Raw genomic sequence first — 26727 nt, forward strand, 5'->3', positions numbered from 1 at the left:
TGCCCGCCCCTCCCCTTTAGAATGTTAGCTCCCACGGGCAGGGCCCTCTCTCCTCATGTGCCTTTCCTTTTCTTACTGACTGTATTATACTCCATACTCCCTAAAATAGCACCTAACCCTCGGTTTCTGCCACTCTGATGCTGCTTTAAGTGTCCTGTCTGCTGATGCAGAAATGTTTATATTCCATGTACCTGTCTTGTACTGTAAGTCGCTGTTCTTGTTTTGCTCATTTGTTTATGTACTTTGTTAGGTGCTGTAGAACCATTGTGGTGCCATATAAAGAAAGCATTATGTGTGGAGTTTAAAATTCTGTCTCGCAGACGAAAAAACAAAAACCAAGGTGACCCTCTCCCCTCTGTCTTTATATAATTATGTTAGCTGTTCACTGTTAATTAGTTTGTACTAGTCGGTATTAATGTTAAAAATTGTCTGTTGTGTCGTCACCCCCCTCCCCACCATTTTTAGTGCCACAGAAACCTTGTGGCATAGTTTATAAATCACACTAATAACACTACGGCAATGTTTTGTGAGTGATGTCAGCGCAGTAATGTTGAAGACAGAACATTGCACTAGATCACAGGTTCTCAAACTCGGTCCTCAGGACCCCACACATGGGTCTTCAACCAGCTGCTGTGGATTTACACATCCCATCATGCCCTGCCACAGTTTTGCTGTTAAGGTATGCCAAAACTGAGGCAAGGCATGCTGGTGTGTGTAGTTCCATAGAAGCTGGAGGGCCACAGTTTGAAGACCCATGCACTACATAGTAGAGTCTCAGTGGAGAAAGTGGGTATTCTATCACTGTATCCAGATCACATGTTTTAAAATGAGATTTTCGTAAACTAAAATTTGTACTGTGAGAATTATTCTTTATTATGTCTGCTTACTGTAAACCTGTCAGTTCCTTGCAGGTGTGTTGACGTGACAGCACCAGATTATTTACCAATCATTATTAACCAGTATTTGGCAAAAAAAACTGTATTACTCATAGCTTTTTTGTAAAATCTTATTTAGCAGCTACTGGCAGCATAAAACGGAATTGTTTGCAGTCAGCCTGCTAATAAGCTTCTGCTTAGCTCAAAACAAGGAAACGGCTGACAAAAACATAATGGAGATTGCGTTTGTTTAGCTCTTATCTGTTTTGTCCCTTTATGACTGATAGCACAATCTGTGCTGTAATCGCTCTCTGTTGTGAATTCTAACTACCTAATTTTGTTGTGTGAACCAGCTCTCTACCCTGTGGATTTCTCTCCAGTAGCAATTCCTTGCAGATACAGTATCTGCAGAGCAGCGATTTCTGTGCTTTCTGTAATCACGGGTCCAGATACCATGCTCATGTCCTTCTTCTTTTTTTTTTTTTTTTTAAAGATCTCCTCTCATATTAAAAAAAATTACAAATGTGGGAAGAAAACCTTTTCATTTCTTTATCTCTTTATTATGCATCCCCTATGCCAGTGGTTCCCAAACTGGGTGATGTGGCACCCTGGGGTATCATAGGTCACTTGCAGGGGTGCCATGGGTTGGTGGTTGGTTGATTTTTTTGGGGGGGCAATGTGATAGGCAAAACCAGTGTTGGTGGCATGCCTAGCGCGAAATATGTGGATATAGAAAAGCGCAAACCTGTCCACCTCATAACTGAACATAAAGATGACGTGCACATGTGTGCAGCAAAATACCTAAATAACTGGCTAAAAGGGGGCATAAGATGCCCAGGCACAGCCCTACCCCCGCCAGTGTAAATATGGTGTAAAAAATCTGAGGTAAAAAAGCGCCATTGCGGGGACGGAGCGTCTTCCTCATGCAGCCAGCACACTGCTCAGCGCCATTTTCTCTCCTCAGGCTGCAGAGACATCGCTGGTCCTCCTCCGCTTCTGACTACAAGTATCAGGGTGCAAAACGGGGGGGGGGGGGCCACAAGCGAATTTGGCGCTTTACAAGTGTGTTTACTGTGTAAAACAGCGCTGCATGTCAGTGGGCATTTTGTGTTCACAGGCATTAGATACTGGCGCTGGGGTTGTGAACTGGCTGCTCCTAGACTGTGTCTCTCTGACAGATTTTACTGTGGGTCTGTCCCCTATAAGTCCCAGTGTGTCTGTGTGTGTGTTGTGCACGTGTGCAAGACATATCTGAGGCAGGGAGTTCTTCCCCAGAGGAAACCATTTTAGGGACACAGAGTTGTAATGTGTTGGCGCTGCCGACACACCAAGAGCCTGCATGGGTGAAAGAATTACGTGATGGTATGCATCATATCAATAGGAGATTTGCTAAGTCTGAATCTCATCAGAATGCTGGAGAAAATCTGTTGAAGATGTGATTTTTCAGGGTTCTGTTCTTCCATCCGCAGGCGACCCCTCTGGGTCACATTAGAGACCGTTTGCAAATATTGTGAATACTGATACCGACACGGACACTGATTCCTGTGACGACGATAGTGACTCCAGGGAAATAGATCATAAATTTACTAAAAATCTACAATATATGATTGTGGCTATAAGGGAGGTTCTGGAAGTCACGGAAGCCGCTCCTGTACCTCAGGAGAAGGCCTATTTCTATAAGGAAAAGAAATCTAAGGTCACTTTCCCTCCATAACACGAGCTGAATACTCTTTGAAGGGGTGTGGGTGAATACCAAAAATTTCGTATTCCCAAGAGGATTCAGATAGCTTATCCTTTCCCTGTAGAGGACAGAAAAAAATGGGAGTCACCCGCTGTGTTAGACAGTGCACTGTCCAGGTTGACACCTGGGACGGCTTCGCTAAAGGAGCCGGCAGACCGCAAAATGGAGACTACATTGAAATCCATTTATGTTGCCAATGGTATGCTGCTAAGGCCCACAATTGCTTGCGCATGGGTGAGTCGTGTGATTGAAAATTGGTCAGACAACTTGTCATCGGAAATTGAAACGATTGATAAGGATGAGATACTCCTAAAGTTAGGTAATGTCAAAGTCGAAAAATATCATGATACATATCCCTTGTACTAACCCCTCATGCACATGCACGCTGCTCGTGCACCTGGTCCCCCGTGCGTACACATACCCGCAAGTTGCGTAAGAGACGCTCTAGCGACTCGTGCGCATGATATGTGTATTTACGGCTGAGTTTGTGAGCGTGTAGCGTGCGACTCGAACGTAGCATATTTAACCCAAATAGTGCATTTTGTAGATATTGTTCCCCTAGACCATGTCAGCGAGTATGATTAGTTTAAACAGTTCCTGGACAGAGAGATTCCTCTTTGCATGATAGGAAGGGTCAGATAAAGGATGAAAGGTGGTGTCTAGTATCCAGCTGTAGGGTATTTTAAGGGTAACATTCCGGTGTTAGTTAGGAAAGGATCGCTCGCTCCTGCGTATAGTTATGTACAGAAGTAGATTATGAACATTAACTGTATTTGCTGTAAATTACACATGCGGCGGGAATCCAGAGGATACCTCCCACCAGAGCAGTTGGAGAAAGACACAGCCCACCTGTTCAAATCCACCTATGACCTTTGCTGTAATGTAGAGACACATCCCTGTGTCCAATGAACAATGAGATTACAGGGACCATTGTATTGTGAATGTATGTTGTGTATATAAAGACCACTGTTGCCTGGCCGGACTCAAGACTCTGAACGCTATCTACTTGACGAGCGGAGGACTGAGATCCAGGTTGCGCTTGCGAACGATTCCCCACGTATGTATATTCTCTGTAAGCCATCATTATTCTCTGTTGTTCTGTTAGATTTCCTTGTTAGCTTGTAGTGTATAACTTGTATCTGTTTACCCTTTTTCTCTGAATAATCCACTGCGGTGTTAGAGCCCTGTGGTTTAGCAAAACCTGGTGTTGTGTTTTCACTTTCCTGCAAAGGGCTTTCTTAGCGTCTTAATCGCTCTAACAGCATAAGCATTGTTAAGGTTTTTAGGCGTTACATCGTTACAATATTTGACTACTAAGGTTTAGAGTATAAGCATATCCTTACATTGTTTTATTAACAAGGTTTACTGTATACCATTCTGTGAGCGTCCGTGCCGCTCGTGTCTCACGCCCACGGCACAGCGTCTGCTACGCTGATAGCGTAGCAGTACGGTACTCAGTACGCCAATAGCGTGCTTGGTACGAAGCGCGAATCCGTGAGCGTATGTGCCGCTCGTGCGTCGCGCCCACGGCTTAGCGTCTGCTACGCTAAGTGCGTACCCATACGGTACTCAGTACGAAAATAGCGTACTTAGTCCGTAGTGTGTGTAATAAGTCTAGCGGCCATAGCGGCTCAACGGTAATAGTGTATAGCTTTATGTTTTAAGGTAATATTTGACATTATCAGTAATATCAAAGACGCAGCCGCATACATGCTAGAAGCGATGAAAGATATTGGACTCTTGGGTTCAACAGCCGCTACCATGGCAGTATCGGCTCGGCGGGCGTTATGGATTCGCCAGTGGAACGCAGATGCAGATTCCATAAAGAATATCGAGGCTCTCCCTGATGGACCTCAAGTTTGAGGTCCATTCAGCTTGATGGACCTCAAGCTGTCAACATTAATATTGCCATTGTGAGTACTGTGCTTTCTGACTTTATGCCCTGTGGCATGCTCTTCATCTTTGTTGTACTCAGTACTCACCTTTTGACTTTAGGGCAGTGATTCTCAGGGAGGCCGGGTTTGAGAAACACTGCTTTAGGAAATATTTGTACACTATGTGGCTGATTCTATTGTTTGTCTTCCCGGCCACCACTAAATGGCACCCTACTGAGCAATTCATTTGTTAGTACATTTGGGCGTGCATGCAGCCGGAGAGACACATTTCGGCTTGCAGCCACCTAAGGCGAGAGCTGAAATGTGCGTAAACGCCGTGGTTTGGGCGTTGAAATAAGCGTTTAAGGGGCCAAACCTGTACCTCAGACTGGTTTAGCTGCTTTGCATGGCTAAATCCGGCACTAAATGGCACTCATACGGAGCATGCACGCCCAACGAGGACAACCTATAATAGCCCAGTGAGTCCCCACAAAACAATTGAATTGGCCCCTATGTTGTATACTGTATATTAGCCATGTGTTGCTCACCTGTTGTTTTTTTTCTGCATCCCAATCCCCAAACATCTGGACTGGTTACGTGTGTGTGTGTGTGTGTGTGTGTGTGCGCGCGCGCGCGCCACAGATGTTTCTTACCAAACCTATCCTCTGTATTTTGAAGCAGTCTATTCAGTCTAGCAGTCTATCTCTATGGAGATTTGTAGAGGCCTGCACTTATATTACCTTGTCTATATGCATTACATCCTTATTAGGCGTGCTAAAAGGGGTGGTCTTCTGTTTGCCGGCGGTCGGGCTCCCGGCGCTCAGTATACCGGCGCCGGGAGCCCGACCGCCGGCATACCGACACTTATTTTCCCTCGTGGGGGTCCACGACCCCCATAGAGGGAGAATAAAATAGTCGCGCCACCGTGCCCGTAGCGTGGCGAGCGCAGCGAGCCCTCAAGGGGCTCATTTGCGCTCGCCAAGCTGTCGGTAAGCCGGCGGTCGGGCTCCCGGCGCCGGGATGCTGGTCGCCGGGAGCCCGACCGCCGGCCAGCCGTAGTGAACCCGCTAAAAGAAATACTACATTACAATTCAGATTCACTTAAATTTACTTTCTCTGACGTCCTAGTGGATGCTGGGAACTCCGCAAGGACCATGGGGAATAGCGGCTCCGCAGGAGACTGGGCACAATTAAAGAAAGCTTTAGGTCACCTGGTGTGCACTGGCTCCTCCCACTATGACCCTCCTCCAAGCCTCAGTTAGATTTTGTGCCCGGCCGAGGTTGGATGCACACTAGGGGCTCTCCTGAGCTTCTAAAAAGAAAGTATATATTTAGGTTTTTTATTTTACAGTGAGACCTGCTGGCAACAGGCTCACTGCAGCGAGGGACTAAGGGGAGAAGAAGCGAACCTACCTGCTTGCAGCTAGCTTGGGCTTCTTAGACTACTGGACACCATTAGCTCCAGAGGGACCGACCGCATGGAACTGGCCTTGGTGTTCGGTCCCGGAGTCGCGCCGCCGTCCCCCTTACAGAGCCAGAAGCAAGAAGAGGTCCGGAAAATCGGCGGCAGAAGACATCAGTCTTCACCAAGGTAGCGCACAGCACTGCAGCTGTGCGCCATTGCTCCTCATACACACTTCACACTCCGGTCACTGAGGGTGCAGGGCGCTAGGGGGGGGCGCCCTGAGCAGCAATAAAAAGACCTTGGCTGGCAAAAATACCACAATATATAGCCCCAGAGGCTATATATGTGATAATTACCCCTGCCAGAATCCAGAAAAAAGCGGGAGAATAGTCCGCGAAAAAGGGGCGGAGCTATCTCCTTCAGCACACTGGCGCCATTTCTCCCTCACAGCTCCGCTGGAAGGAAGCTCCCTGGCTCTCCCCTGCAGTCTACACTACAGAAAAGGGTAAAAAAGAGAGGGGGGCACTAAATTTGGGCGCAGTATATATAACAGCAGCTATAGGGGACATAATTCAGTTAGTCCCTGCATTATATAGCGCTCTGGTGTGTGCTGGCATACTCTCACTCTGTCTCCCCAAAGGGCTTTTGTGGGTCCTGTCCTCTGTTAGAGCATTCCCTGTGTGTGTGCGGTGTGTCGGTACGGCTGTGTCGACATGTTTGATGAGGATAATGAGGTGGAGGCGGAGCAGTTGCATATAGAAGGGATGTCACCCCCTGCGGGGCAGACACCTGAGTGGATGGACTTATGGAAGGAATTGCGTGCACGCGTCGACTCCTTACACAAAAAATTTGACGACATGCCAAATGCGGGACAGCTGGCTTCTCAGCTCGTGCCTGTCCAGGGGTCTCAAAGGCCATCGGGGGCTCTAAAACGCCCGCTACCTTAGATGGCAGACGCGGATGTCGACACGGATACTGACACCAGTGACGATGAGTCTAGTCTAATGTCCACTAAGGCCATTTGTTGCATGATTGAAGCAATGAAAGAGGTGTTACACATTTCTGATATAAACCCAGGTACCACTAAAAAGGGTATTATGTTTGGGGAGAAAAAACTACCCGTAGTCTTTCCCCCATCAGAAGAATTAAATGAAGTGTGTGAAGAAGCGTGGGCTTTCCCTGATAAAAGATTGGTAATCTCTAAGAAGTTACTTATGGCGTTCCCTTTCCTGCCAGAGGATAGGTCACGTTGGGAAACACCACCTAGGGTGGATAAAGCGCTCACACGTTTGTCTAAAAAGGTGGCACTACCGTCTCCGGATACGGCCGCCCTCAAGGAGCCTGCTGATAGAAAGCAGGAGGCTATCCTGAAGTCTGTATATACACACTCAGGCATTATACTTAGACCTGCTATTGCGTCAGCGTGGATGTGCAGTGCTGCCGCTGCGTGGTCAGATTCCCTGTCAGAAAATATTGACACCCTAGACAGGGACACTATTCTGCTAACCATAGAGCATATTAAAGACTCAGTCTTATACATGAGATGCACAGAGGGAGATCTGCCGGCTGGCATCTAAAATAAGTGCACTGTCCATTTCTGCTAGGAGAGGCTTATGGACTCGCCAGTGGACAGGGGATGCAGATTCAAAAAGGCACATGGAAGTTTTGCCTTATAAGGGTGAGGAGTTATTCGGGGATGGTCTCTCGGACCTAGTTTCCACAGCAACTGCTGGGAAGTCAGCATTTTTACCCCATGTTCCCTCACAGCCTAAAAAGGCGCTGTTTTATCAAGTACAGTCCTTTCGGACTCAGAAAAACAGGCGTGGAAAAGGCGGGTCCTTTCTGTCCAGAGGCAGAGGTAGGGGAAAAAGGCTGCAACAAACAGCAGGTTCCCAGGAGCAAAAGTCCTCCCCCGCTTCCAAGTCCGCCGCATGACGGTGGGGCTCCACAGACGGAGCCAGGTACGGTGGGGGGCCGCCTCAAAAATTTCAGCGATCAGTGGGCTCGCTCACAGGTGGATCCCTGGATCCTGCAAATAGTATCTCAAGGGTACAAACTGGAATTCGAGGCGTCTCCACCCCACCGGTTCCTAAAATCTGCCTTACCGACAACTCCCTCAGACAGGGAGGCTGTGCTAGAGGCAATTCACAAGCTGTATTCCCAGCAGGTGATAGTCAAGGTGCCCCTACTTCAACAAGGACGGGGTTACTATTCCACACTGTTTGTGGTACCGAAACCGGACGGTGCGGTGAGACCCATTTTAAATTTGAAATCCTTGAACACATACATAAAAAATTCAAGTTCAAGATGGAATCGCTCAGGGCGGTTATTGCAAGCCTGGACGAGGGGGATTACATGGTATCCCTGGACATCAAGGATGCTTACCTGCATGTCCCCATTTACTATCCTCACCAGGAGTACCTCAGATTTGTGGTACAGGATTGCCATTACCAATTCCAGATGCTGCCGTTCGGACTCTCCACGGCACCGAGGGTGTTTACCAAAGTAATGGCGGAAATGATGATACTCCTTCGAAGAAAGGGAGTTTTAATTATCCCGTACTTAGACGATCTCCTAATAAAGGCGAGGTCCAAGGAGCAGTTGTTGGTGGGAGTAGCACTATCTCAGGAGGTGCCACACCAGCACGGTTGGATTCTGAATATTCCAAAATCACAGCTGGTTCCGACGACACGTCTACTGTTCCTGGGTATGATCCTGGACACAGTCCAGAAAAAAGTGTTTCTCCCGGAGGAGAAAGCCAAGGAGCTGTCATCTCTAGTCAGAGACCTCCTGAAACCGAAACAGGTATCGGTGCATCACTGCACGCGGGTCCTGGGAAAGATGGTGGCTTCTTACGAAGCAATTCCTTTCGGCAGGTTCCATGCCAGAAACTGCAGAGGGCCCATCTTCTAGAGGGCCGCAGATTCGGCATACAGGACTGGGTCCTGGTGACCACGGATGCCAGCCTTCGGGGCTGGGGGGCAGTCACACAGGGAATAAACTTCCAAGGACTATGGTCGAGTCAGGAGACTTCCCTACACATAAATATTCTGGAACTAGAGGCCATTTACAACGCCCTAAGTCAGGCAAGGCCTCTGCTTCAAAACCAGCCGGTACTGATCCAGTCAGACAACATCACGGCAGTCGCCCATGTAAATCGACAGGGCGGCACGAGAAGCAGGATGGCAATGGTTGAAGCCACAAGGATTCTCCGATGGGCGGAAAATCACGTACAAGCACTGTCAGCAGTGTTCATTCCGGGAGTGGACAACTGGGAAGCAGACTTTCTCAGCAGGCACGACCTCCACCCGGGAGAGTGGGGACTTCATCCAGAAGTCTTCACGCTGATTGTAAATCGATGGGAACGTCCACAAGTGGACATGATGGCGTCCCGCCTAAACAAAAAACTAGAGAGATATTGCGCCAGGTCAAGGGACCCTCAGGCGAAAGCTGTGGACGCTCTGGTGACACCGTGGGTGTACCAGTCAGTTTGTGTTCCCTCCTCTGCCTCTCATACCAAGGGTACTGAGAATAATAAGAAAACGAGGAGTAAGAACAATACTCGTGGTTCCGGACTGGCCAAGGCGAGCGTGGTACCCGGAACTTCAAGAGATGATCTCAGAGGACCCATGGCCTCTGCCGCTCAGACAGGACCTGCTGCAGCAGGGGCCCTGTCTGTTCCAAGACTTACCGCGGCTGCGTTTGACGGCATGGCGGTTGAACGCCGGATCCTGAAGGAAAAGGGCATTCTGGAGGAAGTCATTCCTACGCTGATTAAAGCCAGGAAAGATGTAACTGCAAAGCATTATCACCGCATATGGCGGAAATATGTTGCTTGGTGTGAGGCCGAAAAGGCCCCAACAGAGGAATTTCAACTAGGTCGATTTCTGCATTTCCTACAAACAGGAGTGACTATGGGCCTGAAATTAGGCTCCATTAAGGTACAGATCTCGGCTCTGTCGATTTTCTTACAGAAAGAACTGGCTTCATTGCCTGAAGTTCAGACGTTTGTGAAGGGAGTGCTGCATATTCAGCCCCCGTTTGTGCCTCCAGTGGCACCTTGGGATCTCAACGTGGTGTTGAGTTTCTTAAAATCACATTGGTTTGAGCCACTTAAGACCGTGGATCTAAAATATCTCACGTGGAAAGTGGTCATGTTATTGGCCTTGGCTTCGGCCAGGCGTGTGTCAGAATTGGCGGCTTTGTCATGTAAAAGCCCTTTCCTGATTTTCCATATGGATAGGGCAGAATTGAGGACTCGTCCCCAGTTTCTTCCTAAGGTGGTATCAGCTTTTCACTTGAACCAACCTATCGTGGTGCCTGCGGCTACTAGGGACTTGGAGGACTCCAAAGTTACTGGACGTAGTCAGGGCCTTGAAAATTTATGTTTCCAGGACGGCTGGAGTCAGGAAAACTGACTCGCTATTTATCCTGTATGCACCCAACAAGCTGGGTGCTCCTGCTTCTAAGCAGACTATTGCTCGCTGGATTTGTAGCACAATTCAGCAGGCGCATTCTGCGGCTGGACTGCCGCATCCTAAATCAGTAAAAGCCCATTCCACAAGGAAGGTGGGCTCATCTTGGGCGGCTGCCCGAGGGGTCTCGGCTTTACAACTTTGCCGAGCTGCTACTTGGTCAGGGGCAAACACGTTTGCAAAATTCTACAAATTTGATACCCTGGCTGAGGAGGACCTGGAGTTCTCTCATTCGGTGCTGCAGAGTCATCCGCACTCTCCCGCCCGTTTGGGAGCTTAGGTATAATCCCCATGGTCCTTACGGAGTTCCCAGCATCCACTAGGACGTCAGAAAATAAGATTTTACTCACCGGTAAATCTATTTCTCGTAGTCCGTAGTGGATGCTGGGCGCCCGTCCCAAGTGCGGATTGTCTGCAATACTTGTACATAGTTACTGTTAACTAAAGGGTTATTGTTGAGCCATCTGTTGAGAGGCTCAGTTGTTTTCATACTGTTAAACTGGGTATTGTATCACGAGTTGTACAGTGTGGCTGGTAAGAGTCTTACCCGGGATTCAAAATCCTTCCTTATTATGTCAGCTCGTCCGGGCACAGTGTCCTAACTGAGGCTTGGAGGAGGGTCATAGTGGGAGGAGCCAGTGCACACCAGGTGACCTAAAGCTTTCTTTAATTGTGCCCAGTCTCCTGCGGAGCCGCTATTCCCCATGGTCCTTACGGAGTTCCCAGCATCCACTACGGACTACGAGAAATAGATTTACCGGTGAGTAAAATCTTATTTTTTTCATCTGCCTTTTTTTTATTTTTTATTTAAGTTAAGAATTTATTTTCCTTTTTAAAAGTTCAGTTGGATCAGCTGTGTCATGCACTGACCGTTCACTGCTTACCTCGTAATGCCCAAAGACGCAGCCTCCTCATCAGGGCTAGGTGCAACAAGCACCCTGAGTGAGAAATTTTAATACCGCGCCCCCCCCTCAATGCGCTGCAATTCTGGGAAAGTGGGAGTGGCCTCACATCTTTATATTATGTATTCCCAAAAAAATAAATTAAATCCTATCTATCTATCTATCTATCTATCTATCTATCTATCTATCTATCTATCTATCTATCTATCAGCCCCCTGTATACATACACACTTAGCAGCCTTACACATGATGCCCCAGGTATAGTGGCAGGTACATATGTCTCCAGTGCTTACTGCCACCGCTGCTGGGCTCTGCTGCTGCTGGCCTCCGTGTCTGAGAGAAAGAGAGAGCAGCATGCGCCTCTCCTGCCCCCAATAAGTAAGGTCTTCAGTCTCTGGTGGCACGCATCTCAAATATGGAGCCTGTTCATGAGTCAATCAAAGCTAGCAGTCTGGCAGCCAATCAGGAGCCACCAGTGCCGGTCCGCGAGCTCTTATTGTCTGTCTGACGGCCGGCTCCACATATAAAATTGCGCGCCATTAAAAACACTGTGCCCTGCGCGGCCGTTCCAGTTGAACGTGCTGGGAGCTGGTCCTGCTCCTCATCAGTCAGATGTTTGGTTCTACATGTAAATGCACACTGAAAAGATAAGCAACAGGTTTTCTGGGGAACAGTATTGCATCCATAAAATGTCCGTTTCATAAGTCAAACCTTTTTGTCTCCTGTATTTTCACAGTAAATGGAAAGTAGGTCACAGCCAGGTTAGTGCTGACACACAGATCTTCCCTGTTACTCTGACAAGCAGAAAGGACAGATTCTTGATCTGGGCATTGGCACCCATACAGGCTTGTCCGTTGTATACCAGTTTATAGATCAAAACCAGCATTGCCCTGCCATACTGTAATCATGGCATTGGATTGGTGAAAGTTATTTATTACGAAAAGCGAATTTCTTAATTCATATCTCACTCGGTTTGATTTAACCATTCGTGATTTAAGCATGGTTTTCCTAAAACCTGGACGGTAAGGTGCCTTGACGATTGAGGGGTCTATTTCCTAAGCCTTGGATGGATATCAAGTGGACAGAGAAAGTACCAGCCAATCTGCTCCTTTCATTTTTCAAACCCAGTTGCTGACAGAGCAGTTAGGAGCTGATTGGCTAGTAATTTATCTCCGTCCACTTTATCTCTATTCAAGGCTTAGTAAATAGACCCCTGCGTTTGGGAACCACTGCTTTATGCTTTAAAGACATATGAGATTTAATTTTTTGTTTCATAGTGGGCAACGTCACACTTGTGCGGTTGCTGTTCATGCCTTACATGGGTAGGCACGAATATTTGTGTCTGGAGAAAATCTATTTCTCTGACGTCCTAGTGGATGCTGGGTACTCCGTAAGGACCATGGGGAATAGACGGGCTCCGCAGGAGACTGGGCACTCTTAAAAGAAAGATTAGGTACTATATCTGGTTTGCACTGGCTCCTCCCTCTATGCCTCTCCTCCAGACCTCAGTTAGAATCTGTGCCTGGCCAGAGCTGGATGCACCTAGTGGGCTCTCCTGAGCTCACTAGAAAAGAAAGTATTTGTTAGGTTTTTTATTTTCAGTGAGATCTGCTGGCAACAGACTCACTGCTACGAGGGACTGAGGGGAGAGAAGCAAACCTACCTGCTTGCAGCTAGCTTGTGCTTCTAAGGCTACTGGACACCATTAGCTCCAGAGGGATCGAACACAGGGCCTGACCTCGATCGTCCGTTCCCGGAGCCGCGCCGCCGTCCCCCTTGCAAAGCCAGAAGACGGAAGATTCCGGAGAAAATCGTCGGCTGAAGACTCCGGTCTTCAATAAGGTAGCGCACAGCACTGCAGCTGTGCGCCATTGCTCCCACAGCACACCACACGCTCCGGTCACTGGTGGGTGCAGGGCGCTGGGGGGGGGGCGCCCTGGGCTGCAATTAGTATACCTTAAGTGGCAAAATGCACATAATACAGCTCTAAACTGTATATGTGCCTAATCCCCCGCCATAATTATTATTAAAAAAGCGGGAGAAGCCCGCCGCTGAAGGGGCGGGGCTATCTTCCTCAGCACAGCCAGCACCATTTTCTCTTCACAGCTCTGCTGGAAGGACGCTCCCCAGGCTCTCCCCTGCAGTATACACTACAGAAAGGGTAAAAAAGAGAGGGGGGGCACATAAATTTAGGCGAAAATTGTGATATAAGCAGCTATTGGGGGTAAATTCACTTTTGTGTATAGTGTAAATCCCTCTGTTATATAGCGCTCTGGTGTGTGCTGGCATACTCTCTCTCTGTCTCCCCAAAGGACTTTGTGGGGTCCTGTCCTCAGTCAGAGCATTCCCTGTGTGTGTGTGTGCGGTGTGTCGGTACGGCTGTGTCGATATGTTTGATGAGGACGCTTACGTGGAGGCGGAGCAGGAGCCGATAAGTGTGATGCCGCCCCCTGCGGGGCCGACACCAGAGTGGATAAATATGTGGAAGGTATTAACCGACAGTGTCAACTCCTTGCATAAAAGGTTCGATGACGCAGCTTTGGGACAGCCGGCATCTCAGCCCGCGCCTGCCCAGGCATCTCAGAGGCCATCAGGGGCTCAAAAACGCCTGCTACCTCAGATGGCAGACACAGATGTCGACACAGAGTCTGACTCCAGTGTCGACGAGGATGAGACAAATGTACAATCCACAAGGGCCATCTGATGCATGATTACGGCAATGAAAAATGTGTTGCACATTTCTGACATTAACCCGGTTACCACAAAAAAGGGTATTATGTTTGGGGAGAAAAAGCAGCCAGTGACTTCCCCCATCTGATGAGTTAAATGAATTGCGTGAAGAAGCGTGGGGTTCCCCAGATAAGAAACTAGTGATTTCTAAGCGGTTACTAATGGCGTACCCTTTCCCGCCAACGGATAGGTTACGCTGGGAGACATCCCCTAGGGTCGACAAGGCGCTCACACGCTTATCAAAAAAGGTGGCACTGCCGTCTCAGGATACGGCCGCCTTAAAGGAGCCTGCAGATAGAAAGCAGGAGGCTATCCTGAAGTCTGTGTATACACACTCAGGTACTATACTGAGACCTGCTATTGCTTCAGCATGGATGTGTAGTGCTGCAGCAGCATGGTCTGATTCCCTGTCTGATTTCATTGATTCCCTTGACAGGGACACTATTTTGCTAACCATAGAGCATATTAAAGACGTAGTCTTATATATGAGGGATGCACAGAGGGACATTTGCCGGCTGGCATCTAGAATTAATGCAATGTCCATTTCTGCCAGGAGAGTATTATGGACTCGGCAGTGGACAGGTGATGCTGATTCTAAAAGGCACATGGAAGTTTTGCCTTATAAGGGTGAGGAATTGTTTGGGGACGGTCTCTCGGACCTCGTATCCACAGCAACAGCTGGGAAGTCGACTTTTTTACCTCAGGTTCCCTCACAGCCTAAGAAAGCACCATATTATCAAGTACAGTCCTTTCGGCCTCAGAAAGGCAAGCGGGTTAGAGGCGCGTCCTTTCTGCCCAGAGGCAGGGGTAGAGGGAAAAAGCTGCACCAGACAGCCAGTTCCCAGGAACAAAAATCCTTCCCTGCTTCCACTAAGTCCACCGCATGACGCTGGGGCTCCACAGGTGGAGCCAGGTGCGGTGGGGGCCCGTCTCCGGAACTTCAGCGACCAGTGGGTTCGCTCACAGGTGGATCTCTGGGTTCTACAAGTGGTATCTCAGGGATACAAGCTGGAGTTCGAGACGTCTCCCCCTCGCCGTTACCTCAAATCAGCCTTGCCAGCTACTCCCAAGGACAGGGAGGTAGTACTGGCGGCAATTCACAAGCTGTACCTCCAGCAGGTGATAATCAAAGTTCCCCTCCTTCAACAGGGACGGGGTTACTATTCCACAATGTTTGTGGTACCGAAACCAGACGGTTCAATGAGACCCATTCTAAATTTGAAATCCTTGAACACTTATATAAGGAAGTTCAAGTTCAAAATGGAATCGCTCAGGGCGGTTATTGCAAGCCTGGAAGAGGGGGATTATATGGTATCACTGGACATCAAGGATGCTTACCTACATGTCCCCATTTACCCACCTCACCAGGAGTACCTCCGATTTGTGGTACAGGACTGCCATTATCAATTCCAGACGTTGCCGTTTGGTCTGTCCACGGCACCGAGGGTATTTACCAAGGTAATGGCCGAAATGATGATACTCCTTCGAAAGAAGGGAGTTATAATTATCCCGTACTCGGACGATCTCCTTATAAAGGCGAGGTCCATGGAGCAGTTGTTGGTCGGAGTAGCACTATCTCAGGAAGTGCTGCAACAGCACGGCTGGATTCTGAATATCCCAAAGTCGCAGCTGGTTCCTACGACGCGTCTGCTGTTCTTGGGTATGATTCTGGACACAGAACAGAAGAAGGTGTTTCTCCCGGAGGAGAATGCCAAGGAGTTGTCAACTCTGGTCAGAGACCTCCTGAAACCAAAACAGGTGTCGGTGCATCACTGCACGTGAGTCCTGGGAAAGATGGTAGCTTCTAACGAAGCAATTCCCTTCGGCAGGTTCCATGCAAGGATCTTTCAGTGGGATCTGTTAGACAAGTGGTCCGGATCGCATCTTCAGATGCATCGGCTGATCACCCTGTCCCCGAGGGCCAGGGTGTCTCTGCTGTGGTGGCTGCAGAGTGCTCATCTTCTCGAGGGCCGCAGATTCGGCATACAGGACTGGGTCCTGGTGACCACGGATGCAAGCCTCCGAGGTTGGGGGGCAGTCACTCAGGGAAGAAACTTCCAAGGACAATGGTCGAGTCAGGAGACTTCCCTACACATAAATATTCTGGAACTAAGGGCCATTTACAATGCCCTAAGTCAAGCAAAACCCCTGCTTCAAAACCAGCCGGTGCTGATTCAGTCAGACAACATCACGGCGGTCACCCATGTAAACCGACAGGGCGGCACAAGAAGCAGGATGGCAATGGCAGAAGCCACAAGGATTCTCCGATGGGCGGAGAATCACGTGATAGCACTGTCAGCAGTGTTCATTCCGGGAGTGGACAACTGGGAAGCAGACTTCCTCAGCAGGCACGACCTCCACCCGGGAGAGTGGGGACTTTATCCAGAAGTCTTCCAGCTGATTGTAAATCGTTGGGAAAGGCCACAGGTGGACATGATGGCGTCCCGCCTCAACAAAAAGCTAAAAAGATATTGCGCCAGGTCAAGGGACCCTCAGGCGATAGCTGTGGACGCTCTAGTGACACCGTGGGTGTAACAGTCGATTTATGTGTTCCCTCCTCTTCCTCTCATACCAAAGGTACTGAGGATAATAAGAAAGAGAGGAGTAAGAACTATACTCACTGTTCCAGATTGGCCAAGAAGAACTTGGTACCTGGAACTACAAGAAATGATCTCAGAGGACCCTTGGCCTCTGCCGCTCCGACAGGACCTGCTACAGCAGGGGCCCTGTCTGTTCCAGGACTTACCGCGGCTGCGTTTGACGGCATGGCGGTTGAACGCCGGATCCTGATGGAAAAGGGCATTCCGGTTGAAGTCATTCCGGTTGAAGTCATTCCTAAGCTGATAAAAGCTAGGAAGGATATGACAGCAAAACATTATCACCGCATATGGCGAAAATATGTTGCTTGGTGTGAGGCTATGAAGGCCCCAACAGAGGAATTTCAGCTGGGTCGATTTCTGCACTTCCTACAGTCAGGAGTGACTATGGGCCTAAAATTGGGATCCGTAAAAGTCCAGATTTCGGCCCTGTCTATTTTCTTTCAAAAAGAACTGGCTTCACTGCCTGAAGTTCAGACGTTTGTTAAGGGAGTTCTGCATATTCAGCCCCCTTTTGTGCCTCCAGTGGCACATTGGGATCTCAACGTTGTGTTGGATTTCCTAAAAATCACATTGGTTTGAGCCACTTCAGACCGTGGAGTTGAAATATCTCACGTGGAAAGTGGTCATGCTTTTGGCCTTGGCTTCGGCTAGGCGTGTGTCAGAATTGGCGGCTTTGTCATGTAAAAGCCCCTATCTGATCTTCCATATGGACAGGGCAGAATTGAGGACTCGTCCCCAATTTCTCCCTAAGGTGGTATCAGCGTTTCATTTGAACCAACCTATTGTGGTGCCTGCGGCTACTCGGGACTTGGAGGCTTCCAAGTTGCTGGACGTAGTCCGGGCCCTGAAAATCTATGTTTCCAGGACGGCTAGAGTCAGAAAAACTGACTCGCTGTTTATCCTGCATGCACCCAACAAGCTGGGTGCTCCTGCTTCTAAGCAGACTATTGCTCGCTGGATCTGTAGCACGATTCAACTTGCACATTCTGCGGCTGGACTGCCGCATCCTAAATCAGTAAAAGCCCATTCCACGAGGAAGGTGGGCTCTTCTTGGGCGGCTGCCCGAGGGGTCTCGGCTTTACAGCTTTGCCGAGCTGCTACCTGGTCGGGATCAAACACGTTTGCAAAATTCTACAAGTTTGATACCCTGGCTGAGGAGGACCTTGAGTTTGCTCATTCGGTGCTGCAGAGTCATCCGCACTCTCCCTGCCGTTTGGGAGCTTTGGTATAATCCCCATGGTCCTTACGGAGTACCCAGCATCCACTAGGACGTCAGAGAAAATAAGAATTTACTCACCGGTAATTCTATTTCTCGTAGTCCGTAGTGGATGCTGGGAGCCCGTCCCAAGTGCGGACTTCTGCAATACTTGTATATAGTTATTGCTTAACTATAGGGTTATTGTTCTGAGCCATCTGTTTAATGAGGCTCAGCTGCTGTTCATACTGTTAACTGGGTATAGTTATCACAAGTTGTACGGTGTGATTGGTGTGGCTGGTATGAGTCTTACCCTGGATTCCAAATCCTTCCTAGTAATGTCAGCTCTTCCCGGCACAGTTTCCCTAACTGTGGTCTGGAGGAGGGGCATAGAGGGAGGAGCCAGTGCACACCAGATAGTACCTAATCTTTCTTTTAGAGTGCCCAGTCTCCTGCGGAGCCCGTCTATTCCCCATGGTCCTTACGGAGTACCCAGCTTCCACTACGGACTACGAGAAATAGAATTACCGGTGAGTAAATTCTTATTTTAAACTCCTATAAAAAAATTGTGCCGCAAGCTGGAGTGTAAAACTCCAGTTTGGTTCATTGCAAATTGTGTTCAAGTGTACCCAACTCCCTCTTTCAGGGGGTATGGGTCGTTGGGTCGACTCAACTTAGGTCGACCACTGATGGTCGACATACACTCTGTTGACATGGGAATTAGGTCGACATGAGTTTTTGGTGTAGTTTTCTTCGGAAAGTGACGGGGAACCCCAATTAGTGCTCCGTGTCCCCTCGCATGGCTCGCTTCACTCGCCATGCTTCGGGCAAGGTGCCTCGCTTTGCTCGGCACAGGTTACCGTTCCGATCGTAGTCCACGTGGGTTGTCAAGTATGGGAAAAGCCAAAAAATTAAAAAAAGAGAGAATGTGAAAAACTCGTGTCGACCTAATGACCATGTCGACCTAATGACTATCGAGTCGTGTCGACCTATCCGCCTAAGCCGTGTCGACCTAATGACCGTCTCCCCTTTCAGGTGGTGCTAATCAATGCAATTAAGGATGCTACAAAGGCTCAAGGGGATCTAACTGGAGCCACAAAGGGGCAGCAGGGTGTGGGGAGCCCGGGGTGCATCAAAGGAGAGAGATGCACAGCATGGGCGTGCATACACAGTAGTACCTATTGTAGGATGAACCTGCTGTGACAGCTTTGGCGGGTCCCAGTGCCTGGCAGCTCTGTACTATGTGATGGAGGCAGTGCTCCTATCAGCATTGACCGTCGCCTATCAACTATTTTGCTAGCCACCCCCCTATGCCCATCGTTCCAGTGAGGAGGAAGAGGAGGAGGAGGAGGAGGAGGAGGAGGAGTGGTGGTGGTGGTGGTAGTAGTAGTCCAGCAAACCCCAAAAGTACATTCTGTGGCACAGACCTCTCTAGTATATCATAAGACACATGATTGCTTCTTATGTGTGAATCAGATTCCCCACTGACTGTGATTTAAGGGAGAGAAAACTGCAAATTTGACTCTAGTCTTGCAGTCCCTTTAAATATAAATCCCTTCGTCTCTGCACTAAGAGGGATGCCTTACATATATTATTATAGTTTATTGCACTTGTATTGCAGATTACTGTATTTACCTTTTCTCTAACGTCCTAGTGGATGCTGGGGACTCCGAAAGGACCATGGGGAATAGCGGCTCCGCAGGAGACTGGGCACAAAAGTAAAAAGCTTTAGGACTACCTGGTGTGCACTGGCTCCTCCCCCTATGACCCTCCTCCAAGCCTCAGTTAGATTTTTGTGCCCGAACGAGACGGGTGCAGGCTAAGGGGCTCTCCTGAGCTGCTTATTGTAAAAGTTGAAAGTAGGTTTTTTATTTTCAGTGAGACCTGCTGGCAACAGGCTCACTGCACCGAGGGACTAAGGGGAGAAGAAGCGAACTCACCTGCGTGCAGAGTGGATTGGGCTTCTTAGGCTACTGGACATTAGCTCCAGAGGGACGATCACAGGCCCAGCCATGGATGGGTCCCAGAGCCGCGCCGCCGTCCCCCTTACAGAGCCAGAAGACGGAAGAGGTCCGGAAAATCGGCGGCAGAAGACGTCCTGTCTTCAATAAGGTAGCGCACAGCACTGCAGCTATGCGCCATTGCTCTCAGCACACTTCACACTCCGGTCACTGAGGGTGCAGGGCGCTGGGGGGGGGCGCCCTGAGACGCAATAAAAACACCTTTTTTGGCAAAAAAATACATCACATATAGCTCCTGGGCTATATGGATGTATTTAACCCCTGCCAATTTTTACATAAAAAAGCGGGAGAAAGGCCGCCGAAAAAGGGGCGGAGCCTATCTCCTCCGCACACTGGCGCCATTTTTTCCTCACAGCTCCGTTGGAGGAAGGCTCCCTGACTCTCCCCTGCAGTCCTGCACTACAGAAACAGGGTAAAACAAGAGAGGGGGGGCACTAATTTGGCATATGAATATATACAGCAGCTATATTAGGGAAAAACACTTATATAAGGTTATCCCTGTTTATATATATATATAGCGCTCTGGTGTGTGCTGGCAAACTCTCCCTCTGTCTCCCCAAAGGGCTAGTGGGGTCCTGTCCTCTATCAGAGCATTCCCTGTGTGTGTCGGTACGTTGTGTCGACATGTATGAGGAGGAAAATGGTGTGGAGGCGGAGCAATTGCCTGTGTTAGTGATGTCACCCCCTAGGGAGTCGACACCCGACTGGATGGTCTTATGGAAAGAATTACGTGATAGTGTCAGCACTTTACAAAAGACAGTTGACGACATGAGACAGCCGGCAAATCAGTGAATACCTGTACAGGCGTCTCAAACACCGTCAGGGGCTCTAAAGCGCCCGTTACCTCAGGTGGTCGACACAGACCCAGACACGGACACTGACTCCAGTGTCGACGGTGAGGAAACAAACGTATTTTCCAGTAGGGCCACACGTTACATGATCACGGCAATGAAGGAGGTTTTGAACATTTCTGATACTACAAGTACCAAAAAAAGGGTATTATGTGGGGTGTGAAAAAACTACCCGTAGTTTTTCCCGAATTAGATGAATTAAATGAGGTGTGTGATGAAGCGTGGGTTTCCCCCGATAAAAAACTGCTAATTTCTAAAAAGTTATTGGCATTATACCCTTTCCCGCCAGAGGTTAGGGCGCGTTGGGAAACACCCCCTAGCGTAGATAAGGCGCTCACACGCTTATCAAAACAAGTGGCGTTACCGTCCCCAGATACGGCCGCCCTCAAGGAACCAGCTGATAGGAAGCTGGAAAATATCCTTAAAAGTATATACACACATACTGGTATTATACTGCGACCAGCAATCGCCTCAGCCTGGATGTGCAGTGCTGGGGTGGCTTGGTCGGATTCCCTGACTGAAAATATTGATACCCTGGACAGGGACAATATATTATTGACTATAGAGCATTTAAAGGATGCATTTCTATATATGCGAGATGCACAGAGGGATATTTGCACTCTGGCATCAAGAGTAAGTGCGATGTCCATTTCTGCCAGAAGAGGATTATGGACACGACAGTGGTCGGGGGATGCGGATTCCAAACGGCATATGGAAGTATTGCCGTATAAAGGGGAGGAGTTATTTGGGGTCGGTCTATCGGACCTGGTGGCCACGGCAACGGCTGGAAAATCCACCTTTTTACCCCAAGTCACCTCGCAGCAGAAAAAGATACCGTCTTTTCAGGCTCAGTCCTTTCGTCCCCATAAGTGCAAGCGGGCAAAAGGCCACTCATATCTGCCCCGGGGCAGAGGAAGGGGAAAAAGACTGCAGCAGACAGCCTCTTCCCACGAACAGAAGCCCTCCCCCGCTTCTGCCAAGTCCTCAGCATGACGCTGGGGCCTTACAAGCGGACTCAGGCACGGTGGGGGCCCGTCTCAAGAATTTCAGCGCGCAGTGGGCTCACTCGCAAGTGGACCCCTGGATCCTGCAGGTAGTATCTCAGGGGTACAAATTGGAATTCGAGACGTCTCCCCCTCGCCGGTTCCTGAAGTCTGCTTTACCAACGTCTCCCCCCGACAGGGAGGCGGTATTGGAAGCCATTCACAAGCTGTATTCCCAGCAGGTGATAATCAAGGTACCCCTCCTACAACAGGGAAAGGGGTATTATTCCACGCTGTTTGTAGTACCGAAGCCGGACGGCTTGGTGAGACGCATTTTAAATCTGAAATCCTTGAACACTTACATAAAAAGGTTCAAGTTCAAGATGGAGTCACTCAGAGCAGTGATAGCGAACCTGGAAGAAGGGGACTATATGGTGTCTCTGGACATCAAGGATGCTTACCTCCATGTCCCAATTTGCCCTTCTCACCAAGGGTACCTCAGGTTTGTGGTACAGAACTGTCACTATCAGTTTCAGACGCTGCCGTTTGGATTGTCCACGGCACCCCGGGTCTTTACCAAGGTAATGGCCGAAATGATGATTCTTCTTCGAAGAAAAGGCGTCTTAATTATCCCTTACTTGGACGATCTCCTGATAAGGGCAAGGTCCAGAGAACAGTTAGAGGTCGGAGTAGCACTATCTCAAGTAGTACTACGACAGCACGGATGGATTCTAAATATTCCAAAATCGCAGCTGATTCCGACGACACGTCTGCTGTTCCTAGGGATGATTCTGGACACAGTACAGAAAAAGGTGTTTCTCCCGGAGGAGAAAGCCAAGGAGTTATCCGACCTAGTCGGGAACCTCCTAAGACCAGGCCAAGTGTCAGTACATCAATGCACAAGGGTCCTGGGAAAGATGGTGGCTTCTTACGAAGCGATTCCATTCGGCAGATTCCAAGCAAGAACTTTTCAGTGGGATCTGCTGGACAAATGGTCCGGATCGCATCTTCAAATGCATCAGCGGATAACCCTGTCTCCAAGGACAAGGGTGTCTCTCCTGTGGTGGTTACAGAGTGCTCATCTCCTAGAGGGCCGCAGATTCGGCATTCAGGATTGGGTCCTGGTGACCACGGATGCCAGCCTGAGAGGCTGGGGAGCAGTCACACAGGGAAGAAATTTCCAGGGCTTGTGGTCAAGCATGGAAACGTCACTTCACATAAATATCCTGGAACTAAGGGCCATTTACAATGCCCTAAGTCAGGCAAGACCTCTGCTTCAGGGTCAGCCGGTGTTGATCCAGTCGGACAACATCACGGCAGTCGCCCACGTAAACAGACAGGGCGGCACAAGAAGCAGGAGGGCAATGATGGAAGTGGCAAGGATTCTTCGCTGGGCGGAGAATCATGTGATAGCACTGTCAGCAGTGTTCATTCCGGGAGTGGACAACTGGGAAGCAGACTTCCTCAGCAGACACGATCTTCACCCGGGGGAGTGGGGACTTCACCCAGAAGTCTTCCACATGATTGTGAACCGTTGGGAAAAACCAAAGGTGGACATGATGGCGTCCCGCCTCAACAAAAAACTGGACAGATATTGCGCCAGGTCAAGGGACCCTCAGGCAATAGCTGTGGACGTTCTGGTAACACCGTGGGTGTACCAGTCAGTGTATGTGTTCCCTCCTCTTCCTCTCATACCAAAAGTACTGAGAATCATAAGAAGGAGAGGAGTAAAGACCATACTCGTGGCTCCGGATTGGCCAAGAAGGACTTGGTACCCGGAAATTCAAGAGATGCTCACGGAAGACCCGTGGCCTCTACCTCTAAGAAAGGACCTGCTCCAGCAGGGACCATGTCTGTTCCAAGACTTACCGCGGGTGCGTTTGACGGCATGGCGGTTGAACGCCGGATCCTGAAGGAAAAAGGCATTCCGGATGAAGTCATCCCTACCCTGATCAAAGCCAGGAAGGATGTAACCGTACAACATTATCACCGTATTTGGCGTAAATATGTTGCGTGGTGCGAGGCCAGGAAGGCCCCTACAGAGGAATTTCAACTGGATCGTTTCCTGCATTTCCTGCAAACAGGACTGTCTATGGGCCTCAAATTAGGGTCCATTAAGGTTCAAATTTCGGCCCTGTCAATATTCTTCCAAAAAGAACTGGCTTCTGTTCCTGAAGTTCAGACGTTTGTCAAGGGAGTACTGCATATACAGCCTCCTTTTGTGCCTCCAGTGGCAACTTGGGATCTCAATGTAGTTTTGGGATTCCTAAAATCACATTAGTTTGAACCACTCACCACTGTGGACTTAAAATATCTCACATGGAAAGTGGTAATGCTGTTAGCCCTGGCTTCAGCCAGGCGTGTCTCAGAATTGGCGGCTTTATCCTATAAAAGCCCTTACCTAATTTTTCATACGGACAGGGCAGAATTGAGGACTCGTCCTCAATTTCTCCCTAAGGTGGTTTCAGCTTTTCACTTGAACCAGCCTATTGTGGTGCCTGCGGCTACTAGGGACTTGGAGGATTCCAAGTTCCTGGACGTAGTCAGGGCCCTGAAAATGTATGTTTCCAGGACGGCTGGAGTCAGAAAATCTGATTCGCTGTTTATCCTGTATGCACCCAACAAGCTGGGTGCTCCTGCTTCTAAGCAGACTATTGCTCGTTGGATTTGTAGTACAATTCAGCTTGCACATTCTGTGGCAGGCCTGCCACAGCCAAAATCTGTAAAAGCCCATTCCACACGGAAAGTGGGCTCATCTTGGGCGGCTGCCCGAGGGGTCTCGGCTTTACAACTTTGCCGAGCAGCTACTTGGTCAGGGGCAAACACGTTTGCAAAATTCTACAAATTTGATACCCTGGCTGAGGAGGACCTGGAGTTCTCTCATTCGGTGCTGCAGAGTCATCCGCACTCTCCCGCCCGTTTGGGAGCTTTGGTATAATCCCCATGGTCCTTTCGGAGTCCCCAGCATCCACTAGGACGTTAGAGAAAATAAGAATTTACTTACCGATAATTCTATTTCTCATAGTCCGTAGTGGATGCTGGGCGCCCATCCCAAGTGCGGATTGTCTGCATTACTTGTACATAGTTATTGTTACAAAATCGGGTTATTGTTGTTGTGAGCCATCTTTTCAGAGGCTCCTTCTGTTATCATGCTGTTAACTGGGTTCAGATCACAAGTTGTACGGTGTGATTGGTGTGGCTGGTATGAGTCTTACCCGGGATTCAAAATCCTTCCTTATTGTGTACGCTCGTCCGGGCACAGTATCCTAACTGAGGCTTGGAGGAGGGTCATAGGGGGAGGAGCCAGTGCACACCAGGTAGTCCTAAAGCTTTTTACTTTTGTGCCCAGTCTCCTGGCGAGCCGCTATTCCCCATGGTCCTTTCGGAGTCCCCAGCATCCACTACGGACTATGAGAAATAGAATTATCGGTAAGTAAATTCTTATTTTCTTTTTTTTTTCAGGTATGTTAATGCATAGCGTTCTCTGAAACTGCCCTGTATCACTTCTGCCCACTGTTTTAATAATCTGAATCTTTTAATGATCGGAATCTGCAATCTTGCAGGGCACTAACTGAGAGCATTTTTTGGAACAACAGTCGTAGTCAATTGAAATGATGGAACATGGACAATCCCACAATGGAAAGTTGGAGTGGTCCATCTTCTTTATTCGTTAAATGATGATAGCTGAAAATACCCATTAAACCTCTATTACAAGGGATTGATTGCTGACTATATGTAGAGGAGACGTGTACTGGTCATTATCTGATAAGTCATGAAGATGTAAGCATACTCCTAAAATATTAGTAAAAAAAATGTAAAACAAAAAAATGTATAGACTTACAGATGGTCCTGTCTTTACACAAATGTTATCCTGAAGCACGTACTTAGAATGTGAGCTAAAATTCTAAAGTGGGGACTGTAGCACGAGCAATTTCGGGGCCATCAAATGGGTGATATTCAAAATCTTAATGTAACATTACCACATAGGGTTATATTCGGATCCGACATCTCAGTATTCAATGAGCGTCCAAGTCAGACAGGATTTGGCCATTCCTGACAATGCCAATCCGACTTATTTTAAAGTCAGATTGACATTGTCGGAAACGGGGGTAAAACCTGTCTGATTTGGCAGCGCTTCTGACAAAACATGTGGCTCTGCGGCTATTCCTGCCTATCCACGTGTTTTCCGACAAGTCCGAATTACGACAGGGGGATTGAATAGATCGTAACAGTTTCTGACCTAAAAATGTCGGAAACTGTCATCTTTCCAACAAGACTGCAATTTCGACTAATGTGGAATACCCCCCCCATAGTAGTTTATTCCATGTCCCGACACAGCAGGAGTGATAGTCGGATGCGGCCGTATTCCACTTGGCACCTGGTTGCGGTAGCCTACAAACTAAGATGCTCAGTGATCGCAAAAACGTGCTATAGCGCGCATTTTACCCCATAATGAGAATCGGGGACTCGCTTTTACAAAATGAGTGCGTCCCTGGGGACGCGCTCCGTTGTAAGCAGTCCTGTAGCTCCTTTGATCTCTCCGCCGGGTCCCGCTGCCAATCTTGTGGCTTCTTTGAAGTTTCTGGGTCCAGCGGCCAATCCTGTTGTGCCTTTTAGGTCTCCTGGTCCAGCGGCCAATCACAATAGTCTCCCTCTCATACACCTCCAATAGCGAGGCTTCCAGGAGGACTGTTTGTTAGACGGGGAGGAGGAGCTGTTGGTGCCTTTCACTCCCATATGCAGCTGCGGCACCCGGCGTACTCCGAAGGCTGACCGAACTGCAGCGTTAACAGGCTTTATCGGCGGCCACCTGTCTCATCCCCATCCCGGCGCTGCTATTTACCTCTACCCCTCACCGCCGCGGCCACTCAGAACTCGGCGTTGTGGATGCCGCGCCTAGCCTTGGAATTTACTGGCGCATGCCCCCGCATCCTGAGTGGCCGTGGCGGTGAGGGGGAGAAGTGCATAGCAGCGCCGGGATGGGGAGGAGACAGGTGGCCACCGAGAAAGCCTATTAACGCTGCAGTTCGGTACGCCGGGTGCCGCAGCTGCATACGGGAGTGAAAGGCACCAAC

At 49.0% G+C, this 26727-nt stretch overlaps 1 protein-coding gene across 5 annotated transcripts in view; it reads left to right on the plus strand.

Moving 5' to 3' along the window:
• Positions 1-26727, plus strand: part of PIK3CB (phosphatidylinositol-4,5-bisphosphate 3-kinase catalytic subunit beta) — a 403067-nt gene that overhangs the window by 122639 nt on the left and 253701 nt on the right. The window contains exon 3 of one of the 5 annotated variants that reach the window (XM_063915644.1): positions 251-340. The exons of the other annotated variants lie outside the window; for them this stretch is intronic. The gene's annotated coding sequence lies outside the window, so the exon portion shown is untranslated. The remainder of the gene's footprint in view (positions 1-250; positions 341-26727) is intronic. 5 annotated transcript variants of the gene reach the window in all.

Source organism: Pseudophryne corroboree, chromosome 4 (assembly GCF_028390025.1).
Source record: "Pseudophryne corroboree isolate aPseCor3 chromosome 4, aPseCor3.hap2, whole genome shotgun sequence".
Taxonomy (NCBI): domain Eukaryota; kingdom Metazoa; phylum Chordata; class Amphibia; order Anura; family Myobatrachidae; genus Pseudophryne; species Pseudophryne corroboree.